Below are 15452 nucleotides of genomic sequence, written 5' to 3'. Positions count from 1 at the left end.
TCAGACTTTTCCAAATATGAGTTATGTTCTTTAAATTGTTTTTCCACCAGTAGCTGAGGTTTGCTAAATAACATTTTGGCAAATATGGTGAAAACACTGAAAAGATTACAGAAAAATTGTCTGTTTTGAAAAGAAGAAAAAAATATCTAGTTTTTGGTAGTAACCTCTCACTGTTTGCTAGATATTTGATTTAGTTCAGGCTGCATCCAATTATTAAGAATACTTGAAAGCTGGGTCTAGATATAGCAATTATGAGTATAACTGTGAGGATTTTTTGTTTGAAACATGCAGGTAATGGTATAAAAATAAGCAATTAAATGCACAAGATTAGAAGTACATAGTGTATCCTCTAATTCTGTGCTTCCTTGTGCCATCATAGGTATGAAGTAACCCAACAGAATTAAATGGTTTTATTTGTGAGTCCTACTGCAGTAAAGGATTTTGTCTATTTTTTAAAAATATTTTCTTGTCTTGCAAATCCTAACATCTTTGGTTTGGGACTCAATTTTCAGGCTGTTGTGGATACAATAAGGACCTTCTATAATAATCATCCCTGTCTGGTACTTCATGGGGTAGGAGGGAAAGAAAGAACCCTCTATACAATGCTGAGCTTAAAAATAAACTTTTCATGTTTGCAAATAAGTGAAAGCACAAAGGGATCCTATGTTTTAATCTTGTGTGTGTATTCATAGCAGATGCTTAATTATGAAGCATAGAACTAAAGCCCAGCTATGTACCCCTGGTTACGGGACCCAGGGGATGACTGGATGCACTGCTTGGTAACTTGTTCCTCAGGGGCCAATTAAAGGCATGCCAGGTAAAGTTCGATTAAATATATATATAACTCCTGCATGCTGCTGATTTTACTTATTGCTGGAAGCTGGCATCAAGAGAACTTCAGTAGACTGCCTTTTTATTACATGCTTTTGTGAAACATTTAGCAGTGCCTGTAAATTCCAATTTACATTGTCATTCATTGTCAGAAATACAACTGATGAGATATTTTTAATACGTAGTTCTTTTAGTATCGTTATGAAGTAAGATGTGACCTTAACTGAGAAACTGTCTCTGAACTCCTACAGCCCCTGTAAGAAAGTATTCCAGTTCTTTCTCTGCTGATGTTCATGTAGAACACTGCATGAAGGAATTTCAGATTTTGTTTATGTCAGTAATTTAATCTTAGAGTCATAAGAGCTTGTTTATTTTAGCTCTGCTGGTGATGAATTCTTTCTGCTTTCAGATAAATCACAGTTAAGAGAGTTGTTGAATAATTCATCAATATGTCTATCAGATCTCAGAAAATATACCTACAAAATGAAAAGAAAAAACATAAAATACCCATAATGTGTTGCTAATGTATGTGCATGAAAAATATGGGCTTTGTCTCTTTTTTCATTTTTATCTAATATTCTTGTGGTGTTAATTATTAAGTTTAATAGGGTAGCTCCAGTTTACAGTGGTGCAAATTGTAAAAGAAACAAGAATACGATTTGTTATGCATGGATGAAATGGAAAACACAGGAGTAGATGTATATGTTGCAGCAATGTATTAGCTCATGTTTAAACATAAATGACTGTATCAAGAAGGAAACAGCCATTAATAAGCAGCTGCTAACCCTGTTGGAGATTTTATCATATGCATGAATACTTTTTGCTAATGAGAAAATGCTTCGTTTATTAGAATAATTTTGGTTTCATAGAGCTGTAATTCCACGTTTCTTATGTTGTACTGGGAATACACACGAAAGAAAGGAACTAATTAATTGGTATCAGTGTACTTGAACAGATTAAAAAACAAACAAAAAAAAAACAAAAAAACCAACTGTGAAGAAGGCTATGTACTAATAAGATAGGGAAAGTGTTATCTGACAAATGTACCGTCTGTGGAGGGGTTGCTAACAAATTTGTGGAAAGAAACGATGAACGCTGTGATGGGAGTGTGGGGGGACAAATGGAGGCAGGAATATTCATTATCCAGAAAGCCTTTTCATTTACCCTTTTTGTCAATAAATTTAGTCTGAAGTATTAAATACCCTTTGTAGGTTACAGGGAAAAATTAAGCATCTTCAAACGGCTGAACATCCTGTCCTGAACATAGATATTTTATGTAAGTGAGATGAATTGCTGTCCTTAAGTCCTTCTGTCTTACTGGGTCCCACTTCCCCAAATATTCATCACGTATGAATATTTGTTTTTATTCATTAACACTAAGTAATGAGCTGTGTTACTGCACAAAGCACACACAGGTAGCCAAAGTGAAAGCACTGACAAAAGTAATACACAGATATCAGAATGAAATTCACATTAAATGATCTTCTAATATTGTATGTCAGCAACTATTAAACGGTGTTGGATATTGTACAAAAGACGGGGTTTTTTCAAGAACAGGGCAGCACTATAGCAATATTGTTTCCCCTCATATTCTTATAACTGTGGTGCACTGAGACATCTGGATAGCCATGAAAAGTTCTTAGTTTATAAACTGGGAAGGTCAGACTGAAACATCATCCCCAGATTCTATGGAAAATCTGAAAACAACAAAGTAAGCAGTTAATTTTGAAGTGCATCAAGTCCTGTTAATCCAGTTTGTTGGCAGAGTAGTATACTGAAAATTTGGAAAACAAATAGAGGTATTAATGGCCCTTTGTGGCCAGTGTTGAAAATTTGAAAAATACATATGTGAAGACCTGCAATAATCTTATGGGAGCCAGCACTCATAATTGTGTAATTCTTTATTACAGCCTGCGGCTTGCATTTTGCTATATTTATTATGTTCATTCTCGACTTCTTGAAGTTAGTCAACTTTAAAGCTTTTAAAATGAGTATTAGTTTGGAAAAGGTCTTTACTACAAAAAAAGAAAGGTCTCAAGGTCTTACAGAAACCTGTAGAATCATGAAGTAATGAGGGTTGCTCTTTGCAAAAGACAGACAAGCTTGGGCTAGAAATAGGGACAATTATTTGCTCTATCAAATCGCACCAGCTGTTGAGGATACTTATAAAACTGTATGTTATTGCCAATCTTAAAGTACTTTTATCATGTGCAAAGTAACAATAGCCCTTTTTTGTAGGCTGTAATTACAGTGTCAAGAAATCCCTGCTAGAAGGGGTTATTGGAGCAGTGGAGAAAGACAGGAATGTGGTAGAGGAGAAGGCTGAGCAGAACATTTGTTTGACAAACATCATGGAGATTTGACAGTGTTATTTGTTTTATTAACTATTTTCATATAAGGAGTTTAATGTTAAGGTATTGAATATGACCATTTACCATCTCCACAGAAAATCACATCAAATACTGACATTCATTACATTTTTAGAATTTCTAAGCAGGGATGTAAAAGCGTCAGAAATTCAGACACCAAGTCTGATGACTCATAACTTTGGGGGTGTGCTAGAAGTGATAGGACTGGTAGTAGGACTCCTGTGCTCCTGTTGAAATGACTTCATGCACCATTCATGTCCCTTGCTTCATGATGTGATCTCACTGGTTTGGCGTGATGCCTCCACATGGTCACTGTGGTTCTTTGTGTCCAATGGGGGATTAGCTAAAGAAGGTGAAAAGGGACAACATGAGAGAATATGCAGCACTGGCCTTGTGTTTTGTCCTTGTATTCCTGCTCCATCGGGATGGTGGTGTTTCCTCCCTCAGTTTCTGCACATCACTTGAGCACGTTGGACACATCTTTGTGAATGCAAAGCTAAAAAAGCAAAGCAAAAAGAAGCAGTTACTGTACTCTACTCATGGGATATCCAAACTTGACCAACAAAGCATTGAACAAGCTGGTCAGGTTTAATGTTCTTTGCACAAGGGTTTGGGCTGCATGACCTGACAGAGCTCCCTTACAATCTGAATTATTTTGTAATTCTGTGAGAATAGGGGCATTTTTACCACAGGACTGGCAAGCACAGAATTTAAGGCACTCTGTTTATTTTATTTTTAGCAAGCTAATAAGAAAAAACATATTAAAAAAACAGATAAATGCAAACACTGTTGGAACATAGGAGACTGCAAACTCAGTCGTGGCTGCCTGGAAGTTCTCATTGTAAGAAATATCTGAGAAAATGTTGCCCGTAGCTGTTCTGTCAGTACAGATAAGATATTGTGGAGGATGTTACTGATTTTAACAAACAAAAAAAATCAGCCAGTGAAATGAGCTATATTTGTCACTACATGAGCTTTCCTGATGAAGATAAATCACTAAATATTGGGGTAAATTTGGCTCAGTGATTTTTGGAAAACAAGCTAATTTGCTGAGATTGCATTGTAATGTTGAATACAAGTCATCAACTCAAGCATAATTAAACTGCCTACATATGGGAGTTTGATGTCCTGTGGGGCATCCTAATGTGTCCAGGTCTCTGTACAGTTAACAGATGTTATATGGGATATGTAGGAGACCTGAATCCTTTGGGATAACAGTTGAAAGCTGGGATATCTTTGGGTATACTTCATCAAAAATGACAGTTGATACTTTGGGAATAACTGAATCTCTTTGCAATCTTGATTCTGACCATTGCCAAGTAGTGCTGATCAGAAAGTATGCTTTAAGTGCTCATTAGTACAATGCAAAATAATGAATACACAGCATCTTGGGATTTCAGGATGATTGTAGCTTGCCTTCCTGGCAAGCTGGCTTTGGATAGATAACTGATGCTTTTGCAATACATGGACCAGCCATGGAAAGTCCACACAGTATGCCTACCTTGGAGTTGTCAACTTATCTTTATTGCCTGTTCGATGTTCTTGGTGAGATGTCCTGCTGTGATGGTCCAGCCAGTGGCAGGTCCCCAGAAAGCACATCAAAAATACCAGCGTCCAGAGGAAAGTCTCGAAGCCTTGGTGGTTCATCTTCCAACCCTACCTGGAATCCCTGGAAATCTTGACTGAGCACAGAGGAGCTTTTGAGGTCCCCTATCCTAGACTTACAACTGGGAACTTCAGTACGCTGAAATTGATTTCAGGAAGCTGGAACAGTCCCACTGTTGCTGCCTTACTGCCCGGTAACTGCAAATTCTGGCATCTTCAGAGGCTGCCCAGGGAAGTTAGATAATTTAGCCATTTTCAGATTTAACAAGAAAGTGAATTTCACAGAGCAGCTGTGCAGTTAATTTCCTTCCAAAATGTCAAATTTCACTGTTCCTGATGTGAAAAATTGTGTAAAAGCCTCATTCGTGATATACTTGAATTTTTTTGTTTGTTTGTTTCTTTTCTTCTGTATTTGATTGAGATGAAAACAAAATCGTTATTATTTTCAAGGAGGGAACTATTTTCTGATAGCTCTGTTTCTAAATAATCTTCAATTTAATTTTCTAAAATCACATTCTTTCTCAGTTCCTTTGTGCTAATCCTGAGACACACAAATTACTTTGCCAGGATACAAAGATCTAATTTTCTATGAAAAAAAGAAAAGATTAAAAGTATCTGTCTGAAGGAAGTGTACAAATTGCTTAAGTCTTCCAGAGTCTTTCCTTTCGGAAGAATCACTGTCCTAAATTGTTTTGTTCCTGTGGTACTAAATGAGTGCCTTATTCAAATATCAAAACACCTACTTATAACTGTCGCTCGCAGCTCAGATGCTAGCAGTTCAATAAATGGATCTGGTTTCTTGTTTCCTCTTTGAACAGGCAGTGGAAACAGTCTTTGTCCTTAGGCATGACTTCAGCTGATTAAGTCAGATTTTCTTCTGTCCGTGGCCTGGTATGAAAGATATAAGATACATAATTTTAGAAGGATCTAGATGTTAGAAAAGTGCCAGGTTTATGTGGTAGCACCAATACCTCAAAAGACATAATGACTGAAGGTGGTAACTTGTGGGAATGAAAAAAAAACCTTTGGAAAAGCAGCAGACTGATGGCTGCTTTTGGGACAGCTTAAGGATACTGAAGAGGATAAAATAAAAATTACATTAAAAATAGTGAGGAACTACTTTTTTAGTATTTTTAGGAAGCTGACTATGAAGTACATGCTTTTATATTGTCTACACATCAGCCTCATGGCCATAATGTTAACCCTAGTGCTGTACGTAGTCACTCTGAGTCAAGCAAAAAAGGCTTATCCTGAAAGAGCAGCATTTCCCTTATGATTCCATATAATATGTTCTTAAACACTGTTACTTGAACAGCCTAGTATTTACCATCCAGGAAGCCTGCATAAGGAAAACTTTGAAGACTGCAAGTGGACTATTTTTGAGGACCTTATTTTATAGCAGAAGATCCCAACTGCTCAGCCACTTTAGCCTGCTGCCAGTATTCAGATCAACTGTAGGCCCCGTGTTCTTCGTAAAATGATCCACCATTTAATTTTCTTCTAATTAGCAACTCTCAACAGACTATCCGCCAAAGCCATAGCATCTAGCCTGAGTCCTATACAAGGTTTAAAGACATATTTCACTTCTTAAGGACAAATTCATTAAACATTAGTGTATCACTTGGATGCTATCTTGAATAAGTATGGATGACTTTTAATATAAAAGTGAATGTGGTGAAGCACAATAAAAGTAAATAAAGTTAACTAGCTAGCAGCATTGTCTCAAGGTAGAATATAATCTTTAAGCCCTGAACATATTAAATAGATGTTTTCTGAAGGTGCTCTACAGTTGAACTATGTATGTGATTCTCAACTGTTGGGAATTGCTGCATCTTACGTTGTAACACACGGTTCCAGAGCTGAACTCTTCTGAACAGTGCAAAACTTGATTTGTGTTTAAGAACGTATGATTGCTTTTTGCCATCATCAATGATTCTTACACTGTTAGTTTTGAATCACTGTTAGCGACAGTCTAGAGACACAGGAACAAGATGGTAGGGAAGGAAGGTACTACTGCAGTCACCCTTTAGATGAGCATAACACTTATAAAACCTGTTGGTCTTGGAGTTTCTACTGAAGTCAGCAATGCGTAAAAAGGCTTCCTGATGTACAAGCTGAAGCAAATTAGAGGTATGCTAAAGTAGTGTTTTTTTGTTGTTGTTTTCCTTTTTCTTTTTCCCAAAACAATCATGGTACAAAAACATCTCTCCATTCTTATTTTGAGCTAGCTGGCAACTGCTGTTTGAAATAACTCAGTACTTCACCATATGTAGCTGTGGTCATGTAGATCAGCTACTGAAGGAACAAGAGAAAAAAATTCTGTCTGCACTGTTTCATGTGAAACACTGGGAGAAAGTCAGAAGCATGTATTTCATTTTTGGTTAATTTTCCTGATTCTCTTTGTAGTTTCCATGTGGCATGGTCTGTGCTTTGTTAGAAGCTGGGATGCGTAGGATTGTTGTTTTCTTGTCCAGGAATTAATTATTGTTAACTGGACTAACGATAATAGTCTTACAGGAAAATGGCTTAACATTTTTTGCAATAGTGTGAATTTCTTCATCAAAATTCAAATGTGCTGCTAGATGTTCTTTACATCAAGAGTGGTGAGGTTCTAGAACAGGCTGCCCAGAGAGGCTGTGGATGCCCTGTCCTCCCTGCAGGTGTTCAAGGCCAGACTGGATGGTGCCCTGGGCAACCTGGTCTGGTATTAAATGTGGAGGTTGGCGGCCCTGCATGTGTCAGGGGGGTTGGAGATTCATGACCCTTGAGGTCCCTTCCAACCCAGATCATTCTGTGATTCTATGTGGTGTTAATTTTGAAATTAGAAGTTTCTAGGCCATTTGTATTTTCGTTTTGGCTCATTTGTAGCTGTTTAGAGCTCTAAATCTGTGTTTATTTGTTTGTTTGTTTGTTTGTTTTTTCTCTCATGGCAAAATCTCTGGGGATTTGGGTTCTGCTTGGTTTGTGGTAGCTTTTGGCTAATGTAATATTGTTCTTCTTTCTATAGGGAGCAACCTTCTATTTGCACTAAAATCAACATCTGTAATTTTATGCACTTGCAACGAATCGCTTGGGTTAATCTTGAATTGAATTAATTGAACAGAAATTTAATGGAAACTGCTTATAGTAATTAACTTTTAAATCTCAGCCTGAAGTCACCAACTGGCTCACAGACTACAGTCACAGCTAATCTCAGCACTAGAAGTATGCCTGTTGTTTCAAAACTGTGCAGACCACTATGAGCATATTTTTTTGCTGCCTTATTCCTATTTCCCCACCCTGTTTTTCTTCTACTGGTGATAGCTGAATGTAGGTAACATGCATTCACTCTACCACTGAAACTCAGTCTTCCAAAAAAAAAAAGTGTTCTATTTTAAATAGAACTCTAACTCTGCTTAATACTGAGAATGACCGGAAAATTTAAGCAGGAACTGTCTTGTTTCTTGATAGTGTACAGGTGCTGGTGTGGCATGCCAAAATCACCCTTAGTGTGTATATATGCCTTCAACTGTGGACATGCACAAGATGATGCTTTCAAGTTGGAAGAGCGCCCCTTAGAGACTGCGGTATAGCTTCAGTGATAGCATCAGAGACACACTTATGAAAAACAACAAAAGGAAAATCACACTCACAGAAACAATTTATTTTCACTCCGTAGTGCATACATACACTAAATGTTTTCAGATGAATGGCTGAGTTGGCACTCAGCTCACATCATCCAGATCTTGTGCTTTTTGAGCAATGATCCTTATGTAATTACACATTAGACATGTGAAAACTGCCAATGTGGTTTGACACTGCTTAACAATGTCTAATCTTTCATGCTACAATCTGTAACTTTCCTAGCTGAATGAGAGACTATATGCTGTCAGCTTTCTGCAGTTGTGGCTCATTGGAATGGACAGGCTGCATATTTGTTAGCATTTTTTTGCTTACTCAACATGGAGCCTGATATTTAATTCACTCTGATTACATGAACTCAAGAGACAATTTCTACAGCTAGAATGTTGCCCAAATCTCACTGGTATAAATCTTCAGAATGGATGGACTAGGATTACTGTTGCATATGGAAGACAGCCTAGTAGTCTCTGTTTTTTCATCAAAAACAGATTATAGTCTCCAGTTTTAGAAATCTGCTCTTCAGATGATTTCCTAATAAGTAATGAAGAAATGCTTTAAGCATTATAAAATAAAGGGAGCTTTGAAACAGTGACAATTTCAGAATATCTAACTCTCAGTCTTAATCAAAGAATTACCTGGGAGTTTCCGGATTCATAATCCACTTTTCTGTGATTTGTAAATAGTATTATGAATGAAGTACAGAGAATAGGTACTCAAGACAGGACTTCCAAATTCTTTAATATTTTCCTCAGATATGGAAATGTAATCATCGGACTAAAATAGAAGGTCTCTACAATGACAGAAGGGGAAAAATACATAAGGTTGTACAACATCATGTGATAGGCCCATTATGGAAATTGTTTTCAAAGATTTGCAGATGGCATTTGTATAATATAAAATAAAAAACACACAAAAGTAGTGCCTTAAGGTGAAACCAATGTATTGAACGTACATTGAGACTCATTTGTTTAAAGATAATTGTATACCTTACTGCTTTCTTCCCTTGTTGCGTCATTACTTCTCCTGTCCTTCAGAACAAAATGTGTTCTTGTGCTTTAATTTTCTGTGGGAGTAGGTTCTTCTGTTTAGAGAAGAACATGTGACATTCACAACTTCATATGTGTTCTGAACTCTCATAATAATTAGTTAGATATCCTGAATGCATGTCTTTCAGGCTGCACACCTGGATAGTTTGTTTTCATAACGGCTTCTAAAGGCTCTCTTGCAAAACATTCTCTTCTGCTAGACTGTTCCTAATCCCAGGAGCATCTGTGAAATTCTCTTTTATATACTTATTTTCTATAATTTGTTTTTTCATTATCTTCAATATTGAATAGGTGATTCAACATCTTTCTTAAGACTGAGAACTAACTGAACAATCTGTGTCTAGGTAGCAAGTAGGTGGTACAGATTTTGTTTGATATGTGCAAGTAATTTTTGTATGAATTGAAAAGTTCTCTGCTGATCAAAAATTGTTTTCATGTGGAAACGATGCCTCCTTAGAGACACTGCTATGCGGTAATGAGTTAAAGGCTAGTTGGAAAAGTGTCAAATCATCTGGGGAGTTTTACTGGAAATAAGGGTTAGGTGAAGAATAAAGTTAAATTAAGAAAATTAAACTAGAGCTCCCAGTTCCACGAAGGTTCAATGATTGTCTACTTTTTAAATTTTTAAAATCACTTCCTTCCTTTTACTTAACTTCCTGTTACACACTTTCTTGTGCTTTCTCCTCCCATTGTTTTTAAAGGTTAAAATAAAGAGAGAACTAAGTACTTCCATTTCATATAGAAGTTAAGCTGTCCCTTTGGGAAGATGTTTCAGGATGGGATCTGAGTTCTTAGGTTTTTTTTTTCTGTGCATTGTTTTCACTTTTACTGCTTTGTTTTTTTCTGTAGGCTTTTTGTTTTATGTGAACACTGAAATCTTTCTCTAATAATATATTACAAAATTTTCCACAAATTAATTGTATGAATGAACTATTGCACTCCCATTCCAAGTTTATTAAAATTAAAGGATTTTTTTTTTTGGATCATTCCTGAATGCAGTGACTGCAGTGTGAACTCCCCAATGAAATATTCACATGATAACTCTCAAACATTTCTTTATATTGAAGTAAGGATAATGTAGAAATTAATACTATAGCAAAGGTAAGGCTACTTGGGTTGTGGTATCAGTTGTATCAGATACATGAGCTTCCTCCAAGGCCATCAACCTAGAGAAATGACACTTTAGAGTACTAACATGCTTTATTTTCATGTCCCCCCCAAAATGCCATCACTCTTATTACAGTCTTGGCATCTCTGTGTTTGAAAAGGAACAGTTCAATAAAAATAATTAGAGAGGTGGAGGATGATTGAGTGACATCTATACTGTATGTACCTATGTGCACACATCATTTCCTGGCTCTTTTTGCAGTGAAAGAAAATGTAATGTTCTAACAGTGCGTCACTATGGCTGGTTGGTTCTCTGCCAGAGATAGATCTAGTTGCACGGATTTCAGACACACTGCCACTTTTGGGTTGGAAATGAAGCCCTAAAAATCAATAATTGGTCTTCAATATTAAGTTGTATACAGTAATTTCATTGTGGTTTTATTAGATCAGTAAAATACCCGCTGTGGGACAGTATCACAAGGAACTAATTCATGTACCTAGCTTTAAGTCTAAAATGTAACTAAGAGTTTAGAGAAAGGGATTTGAGAGAGGTGAATGAGCTGTATAGAGGTTTTAGTGTTTGAAAGAGTTTTCTAATGAGAAAAGAGTAACAAGAAACTAAAGTCTAATAAAGCAGATATTGTAGAGTTTGAAGTTTCAGATTACCTTCATTTGCTTTGTAAATTGCTAAGGAAACAAGCTCCTGGGACGCTTTCTCAAATATGCCCTTCGTCAGCCTGTGTCTCTTTTCTCCCATTCATGCACTATATGCAGAGCTGAACAATTAATGAAGCTGAGAATTCTTAAGCTTATTTCAATTAAATTTCCACCGCCACTTGATTAAAACATCTGTGATTGTGTTTGTTTTAAACACTGTCGTATGTCTGCCACCTTTACTCATGCTGAGTAGAGTCTGCCTGTGAGTTTGAATTTTTGAACAAGTGAAACTTTGTGGTGCTGTCTCATTAGTAGTTCAGATGCTGTTCTCATTTTTGTGTGCAGTCTACCACGTGTCTTTCCTCTCTAGCAATGTGATTTGGAATTATCCTGGTGTTTGTTATTATACTGGATTTCTGTTGTTGTGCTAGGAAATTGGTGTTTGAGTGTCAGTAAGGAAATGAAACTTAACCAGATACTGTGCCCACGGACCACAGTTCTTTCAGAATAATTATTATGTTGGTAAAAGATGTGCAGAAGGAAGTTGTGCCAGTGGTACAGCCGATTTGGTAGAAGCTCCTAATGTAATTGCAGCAATGATAGCAACACAGTGATAATTTTATTATTATTATTGTTGTGTGAGAGAAAGGGAAGATTTATTTGCACTGCTACAAATTCAAGCTCAGCCTTTAGTGTGTAAAAATATTTGTATATTGTCTGAAAGGAATTCCTATAGTGATAAAACAATTTGCAATAAAAAGAAGCCTGAAGGAAGATATTAAAACTAAAAATTGCAGCATGAAGTAGATAGCATATCTGGGGTCTTATAGTGTGACAATGATAACAGCTAACATGGATCATGAAGTAGAAGGAAGAGTTGTGAAGAGCATTGATTTCAGTTTACATCCATCTGTCAAAAAGTTAGTCAAAACTGAAAGAAACTTGATTGTAAATGTAAATTATTTGAAAAATGGCAAAAGAAACTGAAGAATATTTGAGATTGCTTTCACAGTCCTGATGTATTTCAGCACCAACATTTAACACTTCACAACTTAAAATGACATAATACTGAATACTCATTTTCCTCTAAGCGTCCTCTTTCTACTCCTTTTTTGCTTATGACCAAAAGACACTGGATGAATTCTGGTGACAATGAAGAGCAGATCTGTGGAATAAAGCTTGTGACTAGAGTGCAACAGGTGGGGGAGTCAAGAACCTCAGAACATTGCTATTGTTACTTTGACAAAAATACTGATCTGTTAAATTTCATGTTCACGCAGTTGTATAGAATCACTGAGATGTGTGTTTTGAGCTTCCTTTAACAACTGTACATACAGCAAACTAAATAGTTGAAGATGACAAATACACAAATAGCTGTTGAAGAGCTATCAGCACATTCCAGATACAGTCTTTTGATATTCATAATTCATTTTCAATATCTTTCTCTGCTAGAAAAAATCTGCAGGGCTTGCTTTTGTCTGTGCCAGATGCCTCTGAGACGAGAGGAGGTAGTTGCCAAATTACTCGCCATGCAGGAGAAATGGCAGCTGAAAGTGATTATACCCAGCATATGGTCCAAAGGCAGACATCTGCTAACAAAGATTAGGGATACTGTGGCAGATTCTCTCTTGTTATAACAAGCCAAATAATCCTGAAAATAAATCCATTAGAATAAACGAGAGTAGCCATCAGAGAATTTTGCATCAGACCTGCCTCCTCCTGCTCCCACCTCCCCATACACTCCCATGCTTTGCCAGCTTGGGTGTGTAGGAGTATCATGGGACATGTGAGTGCGTTTGCCAGAACTATTTTGTAAAACCTTATAAATTGGTTAAAAAGTAGTGAGAACAGCACTTCAGTAAAAAGGCAAACCTCACAGTTATAATGGAATGCAGTAAGGCCTTGAGGTGAGTACCTGGGGACCATAAGCAATATGGGGGGAGGACCAAGGCAACTCCATTTCTTCTCATGTCTGGAGATTACATATGTTCTTTGTCCCCATTCAGTTTTGTCACTGGAGAGGTAACACTTTCATATATATATGTTAGGAGCACAGTCTCCTTAATTGCTATGAAATAAGTGGAGGGTGACTTTTGAGAGCTTAGGGTCACAGATTCTACATGGCAAGAGCTCAAAGTACTTAAACAAGACATGCCTATCTCAGTCTATTAGGAGGTGGCTAATGCTCCCAGGACATTTAAAAAAATATATTAAACACTGGCAAATGACTGGAAGGTGTAAACATTGTGGCAGTGCCTCATGAGATGGGGATGGCAAAATATGGGAGCTGAAGGATGGAGTGTCTGGAAATGGCTTAAGGGAGGGGTGAGGGTTGTCACCAAGGACTGTCTACTGGCAGCTGACTAGGTCTGAGAGTATGTGCAAGGGAATGGAAAATGGCACTGAAAGCTATATGTGTGCTTTGGGGCCAGCAAGCTTTAGGCTAAAGATGAGAGTAGTAGCAGCTGGAAATGCAGAGGTAAGAATTACTGGCAAAAGGGAATTTAACAAAAATAACCTGCAGGATGAGGTTGGTGGTAGTGATAAAGCTAGGTGGTATTGATTGCATTGATTACACTAAATGAAGGTGATAAGAGGACAAAATTAGGGCAAGAAAGATGGCTAAGTAGACTGGTTGCTAGGTCTTGCTAAGCAGTGATAATTTTGCTGTAGGATAATGTCACTGGAAAATGGGTGTCTACTTTTGAGTCCCTTGGCAAAATTAGGAAGAAACTGAAGGCAAAGGGAAGCTGAGAAGCTGGTATTTATCTGTGTTTTGAAAAAGGAAGAATATAAAGAAACATTAGACTTTGTCAAAGAGTGCACACATACAGATGGGCACAACAACGAGTCCATTTCCTAGGACTATTGAAAGAACCATCTTCTACCCTCTTCATCTTCAGGAAGTTTATTTCTACATCAAATCATTTTGATAATAAGACACAACATGCTTTTTTTCACCCTTTTAAAAAGAGAAGGCTGGGAAAACAGCATGAGAGATTAAAACAAGAAGTGTTTGAAAGAATTTTATATGTATACAAACCCATGAGGTGTAAGCATATTAAACTATACAGGACGACATATGCAGACTAAATGTGTATATCTACCTATATCTAGATGTGGCCAAAATATAGCTATTGTATGTGTTGAAATATGTACAGCCTTATTCAAATTCCTCCTTTTCCAAGGAGAATATTCCCAAGTGTCCCCAGGTGAACAGCAGAGTTCAAGTCCTCTCCAACTTTATTAGAAAGTAACCTCCATTATGCAACCTGTTTTTGCTGAGTCTCTGGAGGGTTACTTGATACGTTTTCAATATAGTTTGTAAAGCATGATGGAAGCCTTCCAGTAAAGAGGTGTAACGTTAAATACAAGATTATTAACATCATTCCTTTTGGCTACACAGGTAAGACACGTATGTGCTTTTTAACTTTTGAGGCACTTGAAATTTCCTATCTGTAAGGTTTCAAATTGAAGTAATTTAAAGTTATGGCTTCACTTAAGAAGGGCAGGGGTAAGTCCCTGAGTATTTGTCAGTTTTGTATGCACTTCTTTATGATCTCATAACCTAAGAAGAAGGTTAAAGATCTGCTCAAATTAAGATGTTTAAATGAACTGGGAATTTATGAGAAATTTAAGAGCCCATCTGCTGTCCAACAAAATATTATAGGTGCCTGAGCAAGAGTTAACGTTCTGATGGTTGACTTATGGAAAATACACATAGCTTTTGTAATAGATGAAAAAAAAAAATATCAGTGTGCAGGCTTGTTAAATAACATTTCAGAGGTAGACACACCATGCTATGCCTTCTGATTAAGGATTATTGACCTTCAATCTGGTCTGGAGGTAATATTTTAATATTCTTCTAATGTGAAATTATTGTGCAATGGAATCCAGGCTTCTCTGGAGTCAGAGTCACCAGTTTCAAGTTGCCAAGTGTCTGGCTGTATGCCAGAATATGGATTTTGTTTTTCCTAGTGAAAAAATGAAAGCAGACAGTTCTGCTTGGTAAACACTTAAGCTGTTTGTACTCATGCTTTGACCCTGTAGTGGTTTCACACCAATGGACAGCAGCTCTCTCCCACTCCTCCTCCTTCAGCTTCAGCAGGAAAGAGAGAGAAAACATGTATCTTGTGGGTTAAGATAAGGACATGGACATACCTCACCAGCTACCATCACAGGCAAAACAGATTCAGCATACAGGATGTTAATGTAA

The sequence above is a fragment of the Tetrao urogallus genome, assembly GCF_951394365.1.
Source record: "Tetrao urogallus genome assembly, chromosome: 1".
Classification (NCBI taxonomy): Eukaryota; Metazoa; Chordata; class Aves; order Galliformes; family Phasianidae; genus Tetrao; species Tetrao urogallus.
This window is presented reverse-complemented; position numbering follows the sequence as displayed.